Source organism: Passer domesticus, chromosome 5, assembly GCF_036417665.1.
Source record: "Passer domesticus isolate bPasDom1 chromosome 5, bPasDom1.hap1, whole genome shotgun sequence".
NCBI lineage: Eukaryota > Metazoa > Chordata > Aves > Passeriformes > Passeridae > Passer > Passer domesticus.
Genome location: NC_087478.1, coordinates 80,779,439 through 80,794,033, shown reverse-complemented (window position 1 = coordinate 80,794,033; position 14,595 = coordinate 80,779,439). Strand labels below are relative to the sequence as shown.

Sequence of the window (14,595 nt, the reverse complement as noted above, 5' to 3'; positions counted from 1 at the left end):
TTGGACACTTCCAGGGATCCAGGGGCAGCCACAGCTTCCCTGAACACCCTGTGCCAGGGCCTGCCCACCCTCACAGGCAAGAATTTCTCCCTAATACCCAATCTAAACCTACGGATGTGTAAAAGGGGAGAGGTGAAATCTCAGCAGGATGACTGTCAATCACACAGAAGCTTCAGAACACAGTTTGAAAATTAAGGTCATTTAATGAGCATGTAGAATGTAGAATGGGATAAAGTTTACAGTAAAGTACATGGGATGGGGATTGGCAGTAGAACAGAAAGGTACAATCTGAACACAGAGATACAATCAGGTAGATTGACAAATTATTGGAGAGATGAGAAGGGTAATGAAAGCTATTCAATCAAAGGTAAATAAACCAAAGGTAATAAAATGCTGTTCCATGTGAATTTTAAATATCCTACATCTGTCAGTCTTTAGCCAATGCTTACCGAGCTTGCCACATTTAAAACAAAAATCACAAAGCCGTGGTAGTTAAGTTTAAAAACAAACACAGAACCACAACTCAGTCCAGAACAGTGTTGTGCCTTGTGCACATGAGGAAGAACATCACCAACTCAAGTTACAGCAGGCATATCTGGCACCTCCACAGAGATCCTGGATTCCAGGAGAAGTTAGCTGCGTAGGATTAAAATCTGGAGAAGGTGCTCCTGCATTTGCATAGCTGGAGATGGCTCCCAGCCCATCAACAGATGTAGCTGTGAGCAGCAACAAGAACAAGCTGTGGTGTAGCAGCCAAAATAGAGAGCCACAGCACTGAAACAGCAGCAGGGGGTTGGGGACTCAACACTGGATTAATCTTTGAAAACAAACCAGTAACATATTTAGCCTGCAGAGGAGCATAAGCAAATTTTGGAAACCAACAACAGTGAAAAAGCGATGATAATTCCTCACTTTTCTAAGAACCCAGCCTCAGCTAGAAAGTAGAAATGCTAAGAATGCTTTAAAAAAAATCCAGAGGGGGAAAAAAGGACAAGAACAGCTGCAATGCTGCTTCTCATCTGTGCAAGACGTGCATTGCACGTCTCCTAACTCCGCCAGACCCTGAGTTTCTGTGCCCTGCTCTGCCTTTCCTCCTGGTAACAGCGTGTGCTGTGCTTTGCGGGGGAGGGCGGGGGGCTCCGGGTGGGTGTTGCAGTCACTGCTCTAATCGAACACGAAGGGTGACGTTTCAAAAACAACCCAGCCTTGATTCAGCCCAGGAACGGCGGTAGCTGAAATAATGCCTGTGTCTCTAGTGCCCACTGATGCCCTTCTGCAGCAAGGGACAGAAGCAGAGAGATATCGAGTCATGAGAAACCAAAAATATATGAAGGGCTTCGGTAAAAACCACCTTCCACGAACGATGAATATGTGATAAAGGGTAGAAAAGTCATCATAAAAAACTCTATGTACCCTGATGTCAGTTGTCCTGATCGGCTCCGCTGTGTGCTCAAATGTCTTTTTTTTTTTTTTCCTTTTTTTTCTTTTCTCCCCCAGGTCTCTCTGGGTTTCTTGAGGTGCTGCGTGCACGCAAAGGCTCCCCGTGTTTGGCACTGAAAGCGAGCAGGGTGATTCGACCTCCCACTTTCCGCTCTCCTAAGCAGGGCGGTAGAGACGCCAGCTCGTTAGGTAATCTGTGTATTCAGAGAGGCTCAGGGAAGGAAACTCGGCACTTTTCTATTGCCTGATGGAAATCACTTGGCATTTAAGCAAGCGCTCAGTACCAACGGGGTCACTGCTGCAGCAGGCAGGCATCAAAGGAAAACTCCGTGGTAATCTCTCGGTGTCCTGCTCTCAGGTTTTCAAACACACAAAATTCTGCGTGCAGGCTCGGCCCTTGAGTGCTGGAATAAAGTCCTAATCAAGTGCAAGCAGCAGTGATTATTGCTCACTGAGCTTTCTCTGTACAAACCCACGCACCTTACCGAAGCTAGATTTCCTTTTTCTCCAAGGTTTCTTGACTTTTCAAACCTCTTGAAAGAGATCTGTCAGAGAACAGGTGATTCCACAACTTGCAAAAGCATCTAAATCATTTACATTTGAATGCTGTGATAAAAGCTCAAAGGAGGAGACTCCTGTTAGGAAATCCTTTGGAGAAAAACCACATCGTTCACTTGGGTGAATGTTACTCTGTCGTTCACACAAAGGGTTTCTGATGTGCTCAGTGTAGCTTGGTATGATCACCTTACAACGATGCTTTAAAGCTCAGACATTTGTGTTGAGGAATCAACAAAGTGCAAAATAATAAAATACATTTTAAAAAGCCGGTAGATAAACCAGGAGAAGCCTGTTCACAGGCAAAGATTCCAAGCAGGCCATTAGCTCAAGAAGAACAACTTGTAGACACAGCAGAGCAGGGAGAAGAAGTGAAGATTTTATTCTCTTACCTCAGGAACACCAGGGTGCAGGGCATTCACAGTGACAGCAGGATCAGTAACAAGCACGCTCCAGAGAAGTTGTTTCTTCTTTTCTTGATTCACAGCAATTTTGCTGTTTTGTGGGGCTTTCTTGAAGGACACTTAGGTGAGATCACCAGAAGATGTATGTAAGGCAGGTTTCTTGAGGGTTTTTCCCTAACTTTGATCAGCATTATAGTACTATGTCATACAGTATTCAAGAAAACCACTTCAATACAGCAAGAAAGGCCTATAAAGAGAGAAGAAAAATTAAATAGGCCTGAGGTACAGGAAAGGTGACATCCAGTCTGACACTTGCTAGGATACCAGGAGAGATTGTGTAAAGCTAAGCATTTGCTCCCTGAGCTCCCTTCTCCAACCCCTGCGTCCCCATGCACGTCTTAAGCAGTGCAGGAAATTCCTGCTGCCTGCACCTCATGACTCACCTTGCTCAATATTCTGCCTACTCAGCAGCTTCTGGAAACTGCACCCTTCCCTTCTTTCTACCCCACCCTTCTCCATCCCAGTCCAAGGTCTGGAAGAAGAGGCTGCCATCTGTCATTGCTTCAAGTGAGCAGCGCTGGGTTCTCACCCTTCCCTTCAGACTGGGCTGCAATTGCCTCGTGATGCAATTCTGACCCCACCCTCTCCTGCAGCACCCAGTTAATTCTCCCTTTAAACTCAGCTCCCATGCTCTTTTCCTTTTAAAGCTGCCTTTAATCTTTACTGTCTGCTTAGAAACCATGACTCTGAGAAACTGCAAGCCATGCTTAGGCTGGGCCAGGCAGAAGAAGGCTGCTGGGAAAGGGTTCCTCTTTCCTCCCCAGGAGTGTTGAGTTTTCTCTGGGATTGTAACTGGCTTTGAAAAACATTTTGCAGCAAAATGAATTCTTGATACTGCTTGGGACCTTCTTCCCGCTCTGCCCTGCCCCTGCTTTGTGTCACGCTGATCTGCTGCCTCTTCTCTGGTGCCAGCACAGCTGTCCCTGAAATTCCTGCCATGATCTAGACCAGGGAACTGCTTTTAGTGGTAGCTAGGAGGAAAAAAAATAAAATGGCATTCTGTTCCTGTTAGGTCATGAAACTTCAGAAAGCTCCTCAGTCAAATGTAACTCTCTGGGGATGGGGAAAAGAGGAACAAAAAAAGTTAAAAACTTGCTAAGGTGACATGAAGAACCAGGGGTTACTTCAGGAATGGAAAACCCTGTTCTGTCAATCTGGAGCTCATCCAAAAGCACATCCTAACATTCATTCTATTTGCATTTGTGGCAAACTCCAGCCAGCCCAGTGGAGATGAGGGCATCTCTGCTTTAAGCCATCTATAAACACCAACAGTGGAAGGAAGGCCGTGTTCCACAGATATTCTGATGTATTTGAAAGGAATCACATACCTTACAAATAGATGAAACCTCTAAAATGCACACTGACTGATGCTCAATTTGTTGTCAAGTTATATTGAAGGAAAACAGGAAATGCAAAATAATAAAGCCTGAAAATTTCTTGTAAGTGAAAGATAAAAAAGCTGTGAGTTCAAGGCATTAGGAGGCCTTGCAATATGGTTCATTGATGTGCTCTACAGGCTGCTGCAAAACCTGAAATATAAGCACAGAATTTCAAGTAGGTGCTATTCAGCTGTGATATCCTGTTAGTTATTATAGATACCACTGAGAACGAACTCAGAATTTGCTTCAGAAACAAAAGCTACTCTCAGAACATTTGCACTGCTCTAGCTGAATATTAATCCTGTCACTCCATGTCTCTTAATTTTTGTGACTTCCAGGGACTTGCATAAGTACATGCTAAAAGTGCACTGTGCCTTTCTTTGAAACTATTGGGAAAGTTTTTCAAGTGGAAAATTTAAGTAACCGATGCAATATATCATATGAACAAGTAAAACAGTAATATATGTGGGACTGTACAAGCAAATAAAGCATCTTTTCTCTGTCATCAGTATTGTCAATATTTTTATTCATGACTAAAAAACCTACATAAATTATCAGGAATACTTTCTTTTCCTCCCAAAACCTCCTTGTGTACATTTTCTTTTTGGCACAGTTTGCTCTTTTTCAGTAAAGGCAGCCAAAATTCTTAAGTCTCAGAAGAATCAACATCCTTAAATGCTGTAATTTAGATTCATTTTAGCCAGAGATAATTAAAATATTTGCTTCCAGATTACAGAGTCTTTACATGCTGTTAATTTGGGGAATTGGTTTTCTCAACATTCTTATGCAAAACAGAGCTGGATTCCAGATTTCAATGAAGGTGTGTGCCTGTGCACATATTGTCACCAGGATGTCCCTTTATTTTCTGCAGGTCACTTGCTGCAGAACCTCACAGTAAAACCAGGGGAGTCCATCCCAGCTGAGGGGGCAATTCTGCACAAGCACATTAGGCAGTAAATCCTGTTTTTTCCCTAAAAATATGGATGTGAAGTCAGGAGCAGAGGCTTTTTTGCTCACATGGAAATTCGTTTCAAAAACCATAAAAGTAATCAAGATCTTGCATGTTGCAAAACCGGTGTGTAACCATTACAACCAAACAGAAACACATAATTAATTGAATGCTAATTAAATACAAATCACAGCTTGGAAGGAGTACAAGTTTACAATAGCTTTTCCTTGTTCTAGGATTACTTTAAAACTCCCCTTCTTCATCTTGTGGTAACTCCCCTTCTTCAATTTGTGGTGGTAAGCAGAATCTGGATTTTCCATAGAACGGTTTTAGATTTCTTTAAATTGATGTTTCGTAAAATTTAAACAAAAATCCCCTTGCAGAAATCTAGTTATAAAGTTTATGTCCTTTTTTTTTCTCCTCTTTTTTTTTCTTGAAACAATCTCCTATCCTTCCAAGATCAAACCCTTGTGAACACATGTCCTTCCAAACAAAGTTCTCAGCTTCCCAGAACATGCTGTGGAGGGCCCGGCAAGGGGCCCTGGAGATAATTGAGGGAGTGGAGCATGTCAGATGAGGAGCAGCTGAGAGAGCTGGGGCTGTTCAGCCCCAAAAAGTGAAGGCTCAGGGGGATCTTATCAAGGTATAAATATCTGAGAGGGGAAGTGAAGTAGATGGAGCCAGACTTAGTGGTGTCTGGCAAGGGCAAGAGTCAATGGTCACAAACTGAGATGCAGAACATTAATCCTCTTTAAATGTAAGAAGAAACTTTTTCACTTTCAAGCAGTGGAAAAGATTGCCCAGAGAGGTTGTGGTATTGCTGTTTGTGAAGTTATTCAAACCACATCTGGACACGGTCCTGAGCAGCCTGTTCCAGCTGTTGCTGCTTGGAGTGGGGGACTCTGTGATCTCCTGAGGTGCCTTCCAACCTTAACTTTTCTGTGATTCTGTAGAATTGATCTATTATTCCCATGTACACAGGCTTTGCAAAGCCAGTAAGCATTTTTCTGGGTTCCCAAACATCACCATGTACCCTGGCTTTGCCCCAGCCTGGTGTGGGTATGAAAATCATAATTGACACCACTCCAGCCTTGCAGCATGCTTTGTAAGGGTGGGAAGGGAGTCCTGTTGGGAGCCACAGCAGCTGAGTTGGGCTGTGTGGCTGGGACCAAGCCCTGAGTCCCTGCGGGCAGGTTTGGATGCAGCCTGAATGGCTCCATTCAGAATTCCCATGATAGCACAGATGACAAATTTAGGGTCCTGCTACATCCCGTGAGATTAGAAATGACAAGCAAGTGAGATTACATGTTTTCCATGATTGCCAGATCTTGGCAGGCTAGAGACTTGAGGGAGAGAGGTTATCCTTAAGAGAGGCGTTTATCACACACTCTGTCCGGCCTTGGGCAAGATACCGTCTTGGAGAAGGTGTCAAAGTCCAGATTTCCAAAAATCTTAACAGCTGGACAATTCATCTTCTCTCCCCACTGCTCTGCTTAAGTTACAAGAAAAATTCATGTAATGGGAAGTTTATCAAACAGCGAGATATATACAGATTTAATTTATTTAAATAGAATTTGTTATTTGGTAGGCTTGAGTACAAGCAAACACATGAATTTCAGAAAAGTTCAGAATTGCATCCAAAGATGTGAATTGCCATCATTAGGGCATTCACTGAACAGAGAAGTCATACTCAAATTAATCAAAACTAATTTAACAATTACAAAACCAGCAGGATGACTTCATTGTCGTTGGCCACTAATGACAAATGTTTATTACAGATAGTGTATTTGTCTTCTGAGCCATTAAAACCCCGTTTGCTATTCATAACTCCTCAAACCTTTCCTGTAGCATGAAGGATCCGTCATGTTCATGGAAAATAAGCCAAGCTTGTAGAAGTACAGCACCCCTCCCTATTCTCAATCAATCAAATCTGGGAGAGAGAGAGGGAGACTGATGAGAACAGCCTACTTTTCTGTGCGTGCCATTCACTGAATGTGAAAAGGGGTTTCAGCAGCACCGAGAAAGTCGCTGTTGTCATGACAGCACTGGGAAGCCCAGGGACTGAAAAGATCTTCATCAGCTCACTGCAGCAATGCTGTGCCAAAGGAACTGTGCTGCCTGTCTGCAGGCTGACAACAGAGCCAGGGGAATGCCTGCTTGTCAAACCTCCGTGGTTTTACTCTGCAAACTTCCCCACTCCTGGCCTCTGAAGTGCAATACAGTTGCAATCTGGAAAAATGGATCTCTCCTGCCCCCTCGTTCCCCTTCAATACTCCCCACGCTTTCTGTTTCTCTCTCTGGTTTAACAAGGGCAGCACCCAGCCCTCTTGCCTCCCTTTCTCCCCAGAAATGCCAGGCTGAAGGCAGCAGCAGCCTGTAAAAAGCCCAGTCAAACACCAGCTCATGCTGCAGTCCAGCTCCATCGATGTAATGCCTGTCACTCCTGCAGCATGTCTGTGTGCTCTGCTGCTCACCTGGCAGCTCTGGGGCAAGAGCCTGAGATTTCTGTGGCAGGATCTGCTCCCTGGGGTCACGCCCTTGGCAAGGGTGCAATGTCACCTGCTCAGCTCTGGCCTCTCCAAGCCAGTGCATTGCCTTGCACGCTGGGTTAGGCACCCTGCTGTCTGTGTAATCACCACCAGCACCAGTTTTGGGAGAACTGTTCCACTCCCAGTGGAGTTTTATTTTACAGAAATGACTAAAAATGGTTGCTGCAGAGGTGAGATGCTCATAATTTAGACAAGGAAAGAGGAAGTAAGGTCTTTTTGGCTGTGCACATATTGATTGAGCTCTGGTGCTGGCTATTTGTTTATATTGCTCGAGTTCTGGTGCTGTTTGGGCTTTTTTTTGCTGGTTTTTAGTAGTAGGCAATGAGAACATTTGGAAACTTGCATTATGCCCCCACTGGTTCTCACTGATGGAATGAAAACTGAGATTGAGTGGTTTACACCCCATCTTGCAACAGCCACCTTTATTGCAAACAAAATGCTCAGAGATATGTGCTCTCAGAGGAATTTTACAGGCTTTGTCTGAAACTTTGGCGTCTCTGGTATTGATTGCAAAACTCACATTGACCTCAGTGGGGCCACACTATCAAACTCAGCCTGAGAGCTGGGCAGCTAAGGAGTTTGGAGGAACCCACAGCAAATCCTGATATCCTGTTATTATTGATGGCTGCTAGGAGGTGGAGACTTGGCCCCTACTGCACAGGAGAGCCTCAGTTGCACTGTATTCAGAATTTCACCCTCCATCAGTCAGAATTTCAATAGTTAGTGGTCCACTCTCTCAGGAAGCCTGGAATATCTGGCAGAATTGGGAGATGTAGATCCTAAATTAGCTCAATGCCCCAGTGGTGTGCCCTGTGGATGCACTGCATGTTCTCTAATAGGCAAAGCAGTGATTCCTCTCTCCTGAATTCTATTCCCAGCTCAGCTGCTCCCAGATTCTCCAAACAGCTGACTGCATAGGGGTGGGTAAAGCATTTTAGCATGTTGTTCTGCAGAAATTTATGCATCTTGGTTAGGATATGCCTAAGAGAGTCTCTTTCCCAGGACTGCTCTGAGGTGCAGTTGTTTGTCTTTGAAGCCTCCCAGTGAAAGCTGCTGTTAAACATGGAGTGTTCTCAACAGGGACAGGCCTGACTTTTAATGACATAATGCTCTTGAGTCCAGTCAGTCTTTTAAAACTGTTTGGTTTTTGTTTTGGTTTGGTTTTTTTTCAGTCAAGGTGAACATTATGTGCTTGATGATTTTTGCCTAGTGACACATGCAACCAAATTCAAGAAACAAATACTATCCTAACAGATATTATCATATTTTCTAGGCAGATCAGTGCCCCAAAAGAACCCCATATAATACTGAAGTTAGAGTAGGAAAAGGGACACTATATATTCTTGGCAAGCTGTTGCTATAGAGGCATACTATCAGCAGCAGCTTGGCTTTATATTGCATTGAACTGGATAATTTATCAGAACCATCATCTTTGCAGTTGAATTTCTGTCTGAGTTTGGCAATGCTAAGCCTGTGTTTCATCTTGGTGAAAAGTGGATTCGGCTATTTAGAGCCTGGAAAATAAGGAAACTTTTCAGAGCAAGGTGAAAAAGAGCTGATTTTAAATGTGGTGAATCTTACAGTCCATGCCTGCATAAAGCTGGGGTCTCTTAAATTGAGGAAGCTATTTGATTTAGGCTGTGCTAGCGCATGAGAGGTACAACAAAGAGGGATGTATTATAAAGTGTAAGTCAGGCACTGAAAGCATTAAGGTATCAGCTCTGCAGAGAGCCATGACCTACTTCTGCCTTGTTTCTTCCAAGGAAAATCCTTTGGCACCATTTCAGGCCGTGGTTTCTGTTCTCTCTGCTATCTTGAGGACCTGATCTTACACAAAAGTGCTTCAGACACGTTCACATCCCAGTTTCTCAAGCCCAAGTTTCATGTAGAGAGGAAGCCAAACAGCCAATTTAAAATGGGACTTTACAGAAAAAATCCCAACCATTCTCCTCAGGATCCTCAATAAAACATAAATTAAGTGCTGGACCAATGTCCATGAACCACTTGTGTTTCAGATTTTTTGTAACAGTACATATTTTGGAGGTCTTTTGGATATAAATACAGTCAGATTTTGGGACTTTCTTATATTGCAGTAAGTGATCTCAGTCCACCACCTGCACTGCACTATGTAACTCCTTTTTGGCACATTGCATGCATATTCCTTTCCATTACATGCAGCAAATCCTCATCAGCTGATGTTCTACACTAAAACCTCAACAACTCAGTTTATATCATGCTTAACAAAGTATGACAAAATAAATGTTGGTTTAAAAGCCATATAAATATTGAAACACGAAGCATTTGAAAGTTATTCCCCTCCTCCCTTATCTAATTATGCTATTAATAAGCAACATGTAGAATTTCATCTGAGATGTAGGAACCACAGGAGATCAGATTCTCACACAAATTCTCTCCTGTATCATAATGGTTGCAGTGTGAGCGTGTTTAAATCATGCAATGTGTTCACCTGAAACCAAAAGGGCTGTTCTCATCTGGGAATCCCAGATCTGGGAATCCCAGAGCTGCTGCATCAACACTAATTCTGTTGCTCTGGTTATGTGCAACTGCAGGTTAGGCTGAGAACACATTTCATTTTCTCTGTTTTGCAGCAATTTGTCTTGCAGTTCCAGTGTGATACAATTATCGCCTTTTTATTTTTAATTGTTGCTGTGCACCATTAAGCAGCAACATCACGATATTTAAAAGTCACTTTGTCTTTCCATTTGGTGAAGCAACCCCATTTTATGGGCAAAGGAAGGCTCTGAGATGAGGCTGCAACCTTGCGAAGAAACCTGTTTATGCCAAGTCCTATCAAGAACTTCTTTCATTTAGGTTAAAGGATCAAGTCCTTAACATTTGAAAATGCACAATAAACACACAACACTGCATCATTGAGTAGGAAGGTTAATAAAAATACAGCCTGGCATTAACATTAAAAAGGCTCTAAATTTTTTCTTCACAGGTAATTAGTTCACACAATGAAATAATCTCCTTTCTTATCCTGGAAACACATGCATAAAACAGCTCAGATAACATCATTTACATACAGGCTGCTGCATCCGCATGTTAATGTCTGGCAGTGAAAAGTTCAGACAAGTTTGTAATCCCCGATTTCCTGCGCGTGCTCAGCACCCAGATTCCCAGGAGGAAGGGAAAGGGATACTAAATATTCCTGAGATGACAGGTCAGCTGCAGCTCGCCACATCTGGGCAGCTTGCAGTTACAGAGGGCTGAGAAATGTCCAGACACTCCTGGACATTTTTTAAAAAACTCTTCTCGCTGTTTGTTCCTTTTGTCCGTCACTTCTGGCCGTGGCCATCACCCCCAGCCTATTGTGCTGCCGCCGCTGGCTTTGTCCGCCCGGCTCCATCGCGTGGTACCCGGGCAATCTGCATTCCCATTTAAAGCACTATCATGTCACCCATCAGCGAGCGCTCGCTTTCATCCCCTAAAACTCCCACACAATGGCAACCACGCCGTGAGGACAAAGGGCCGGGCAGAGGGGAAAGGGAGGGAGGGAAGCCGCAGCAGCAGCTGCAGCCGGGCTAACTTTGCTCTGCCGGGGTCCCTGTGGGTGAGCTCTTGAACTTGGGCCGATAACACCGTGCCCCTCCTCTCCTGCCTCCCCTCCTAGCAGGCGCTGGAAGGAAGCTTGGCTGCTCCTGCATCCAGCCAACAGGTAGTGAGGGTGTTTTTCCAGCTGCAGGAGAAAGGGAGGGCTGCGCAGGGAAAGCCTCCTCCTGCAGGGATACTGATCGCCAGCAGCACTTTCCAAAACACCGATCCAGCCTGAAAATCTACAGCTCCTCCAGTTGGAGGAAGCCGTCCATTCAATGCGCAGCAATCCGCTTTGCTGCGTTCAGAGATGCAGGTACAGCACCCAAGGGTTCGGGAATCGCTGGAGAGCCTGCAGCGCTAAAGCTTTAACAAGGATTCACTCCCGAACGCTGGCATCCTCTTGAGTTTGGAGACATCAGCTGCAGAGATCTTAGACTTCACACACCGCCTCTGATTAATTGCCTGAAAATGTTGTGAAAGTCAGGGCTTCTGTTTGCAGGTGAAGTAAGTGCGGTGCTGCAGCCTGGGAACAGCCAGCCAGGGGAGGATGGAGGTGAAATAAGGCTCAAAGCAAGGCTTTGGAGCCCCACTTTTACAAACATGACCCAGCTGTGCTCCTTGGGGTCCACGAGATTTTAATGAGGCAAAAATGATCAAAATGTCATGACCTCTGTTCTCCCTTGTCCTAAAATCTGGATGATGGAAATGAAGTGGAGCTTAGCTAGGTTACGTTTAGCTGATCACACAGAATGGAATAGCTTTAGATCATGAAATAAAAGTTTTAAAATAAAAAGCTGTGAGGTCACAGTAGTTATACCCCCAAATCAGCTTATATAAGCAAGTATAGTTTTCCCAGGGTTGTAGTCCTTGAATATTAACCAATTCCTCTTCACTAAGGCAATCTCCTAAATGGCTGAGGCTGGCTGGTTAATTTGTAGCTGCTACCTTGTAAATAGTGGTCAGGATTTCACACATTATCCAGGCACTTTGTCTTTATTAAAAATATTTATTATTTGTAGGCACAATATACTAGAAGCAGTAGTTACAAAAAATTATGGGTCTGTTGGCACAGGCTAAGAAAACAGCCAGGAATGTTATTCAAAGGTGATTTTGCTTTGCAGGCAATTTCCCTGCTCATGAAATGACACCTCTAGCTAGACCTGACTCCTACAAGCTGGCTTCCTTGCAGCACCAGCCCTTGCACGTACAAACTCTGAGACATCCTCCAGGTAGCCAAAAACCAAACACAAAACAGCATCAGGAATCGTTCATCAGAAAGTTCAGCTGTCTTTTCCCCACTCTGTCTAGATATGAGCATTTTAGCGTAAAAAAAGAGTAAACCCAACAGCCATTAACAGCTGTTTCCTAGACTGGTGGATGAGCACACTAAAAAAAGGAAAAAAAAATAGCATTCGTGTTTAAAGCTAAAACATCTGAAACAGCCTCCATGTTCTTGCTGACTTGGGAATTTACCAAGAAGAAAGTTGCACAGTATGAAGCACTCAACTTACATGTGTAATCAGTGTCAAGACTCACCAGAAATTCACATTGTAAAGAGGTGATTTATGAGTTGAACTGCTGAATTTCCGCAGTCTTTCCCCCCCTCAGTTGCTTTGAAATGTACTGTCAATTAATCACAATTTTCTCAAATAAATTCTTAGGTATTTGTTTATACCTACTAATTATTTTATTTCTAGTAAGGTGACTATTACTTAGAAAAAAGTTTTTTTTCTAAATAGAATCCATTGCTGAAAATAAAGGAGATTTATATGCAAGTTACTTGGGAATCTTGGGTGTCTCTCATTACATGCTCAATCTTTCAGGATGATAAGCACCTGCAGATTTTCACCTCTCCAAACAAGAATCTGATTGCCTGGCTTCAGCTGCTCCTGTAGGGACAGACAGCTGGGGTGTGGATAAGGCAATTTTTCTCCAGATATGAAATGCAGACTATTTTACACGTTGAGCTGTAATGGATTTAAAGATGCAGAGGGGAGTCCAATGCAGCAGCAGTCACTTCACTGTGACACAGACCAGGTAACAGCAGATGAGGATGAGGTATTTTCCTGAAAGTTTGCATTGAGCAAACCTCGAGGCTGTAAGTAAATCTTCCTTGTTCTATAAAGTTCAACATGCAGAATCTGCCTTTTTTTTTTCTTTTTTTAAACAGTACTCATTTCACCTTCAAAAGAGCAAGAGGGTGTTTCCATTTTTAGTCTGAAATACTTTGAAGTATTCCCGTTCCATAGAACAGGGATCTGGATAGTGTTTGACAAAAAGAAAAAATTAATTCCTTATTTTCATTTTGGTTTCAGTAATAAAGAAGTTAATGATCCCACATCTGGTTTTGTCCAGATATACTCTACAGCAGCCCACTGAAAACAGCACTGTTTGCTTATAGTTTTATTTTTATCCCAAACAGAACCTAATCCAGCCTAAATAAAGGTTCTTAAACACATCCCCAGCCAGACTGCCACTCGAGGCAATTAGCAACCTCTGTGCTGATGTCACTTACCCAGAGCTGCCATTAAGAGTTGCTTGCAGTTTCACCACAGCAGCCAGATAATATTTAGACAGACCTTAAAAAACTTTTTCTTTGGCATACCACAGAATGAAGAAACACCACCAAAAAAACCCCAACCAAAAACCAAATAAAAAAAAAAAATCCCCAAAATCTTCATTCCACAAGTAACATTTGAATGCTGACACATCTGGAACAGCTGGGTAACAAGTTGTGCACGTCAAGTTCAGAAAGCAGCTGCTTTTAGCCTTCATTTTAGGTCAGGCATTTGTTTGCAGCCACCAGTATATTCTATTTTGTAGCAGCAGTGTTCCCATATGGACAAGCCAAACAGCTCCTAGGATATACCAGCAAGCATATATAACGTTCTTTAGAAGAAATGAAGGCCAGATGTTGCTTTGTTATCTCCATGTGCATCCTTAAAAAAGTTAGATTAAGTTGTTTCAGATATATTATCAATGCCAGGTACAGGCAATTTGTTTATCGGCCATTTAAATGTCAACTTTCTAAAGGGTAGAAAATAACATTTTAACTTAGGATTCAAACTGATATAAGATTAAACTACCCTAGAATCACTTCAGAAAATAATTATAGCACAGTCCAGGATCACAGGGACAAAATAGTACTGTGTAGAAAAGACACCATGAGCCATTTCAGATCTGAATGAGTACTACTTATGGTTATTAGAAAAGGAAAAAAAAAAAAAAATCCCTGTACCTTATCTTTAAAATATAATGAAAAGTTTGAGGTAAGACTTATCCAACAGCACCACTGATTAAAGGTCTGCTATTCTGCTGCTTTGCTCACCCAGGGTACAACTTAATCCACTAGTCTAAGTCCTAGAGAATTTAATAAATCTATTACTGACAGTGTAATTCATTAATGTTTTTCATGTATGCACTCCTGGTCCAACCAGTGGATCTGATGGGGTGGATAAGAATTCTGTCACAGACCGTCCAATTAATGTGATTTAGATTGAAAGATGCAAGTCTTTTTTCTGATTTCCTGAAAATAGAACCTTACTGAATTCATTTTATGATGCATATTTCTGAGGAAATGTGAAGACTTCTTTTTTTCCACCTCAGTGATAACATAAACAAGGTTTGGGTTTCAGCTGCCTGGTGAGGTCTTTCCCTTTGAGCCAGTCCACAACATACAAAAACTGCCAAGACACCAACTA

General features: G+C 42.9%; 1 long non-coding RNA gene across 1 annotated transcript; it reads right to left on the bottom strand.

Moving 5' to 3' along the window:
* Positions 1-90: 90 nt before the first annotated feature.
* LOC135301147 (uncharacterized) lies at positions 91-3,092 on the bottom strand. The gene is made up of 3 exons (XR_010362883.1): positions 2,843-3,092; positions 2,388-2,646; positions 91-2,287 (listed from the first exon to the last, which is right to left on the bottom strand). It is a non-coding gene; the product is annotated as an uncharacterized LOC135301147 (long non-coding RNA).
* Positions 3,093-14,595: the final 11,503 nt, after the last annotated feature.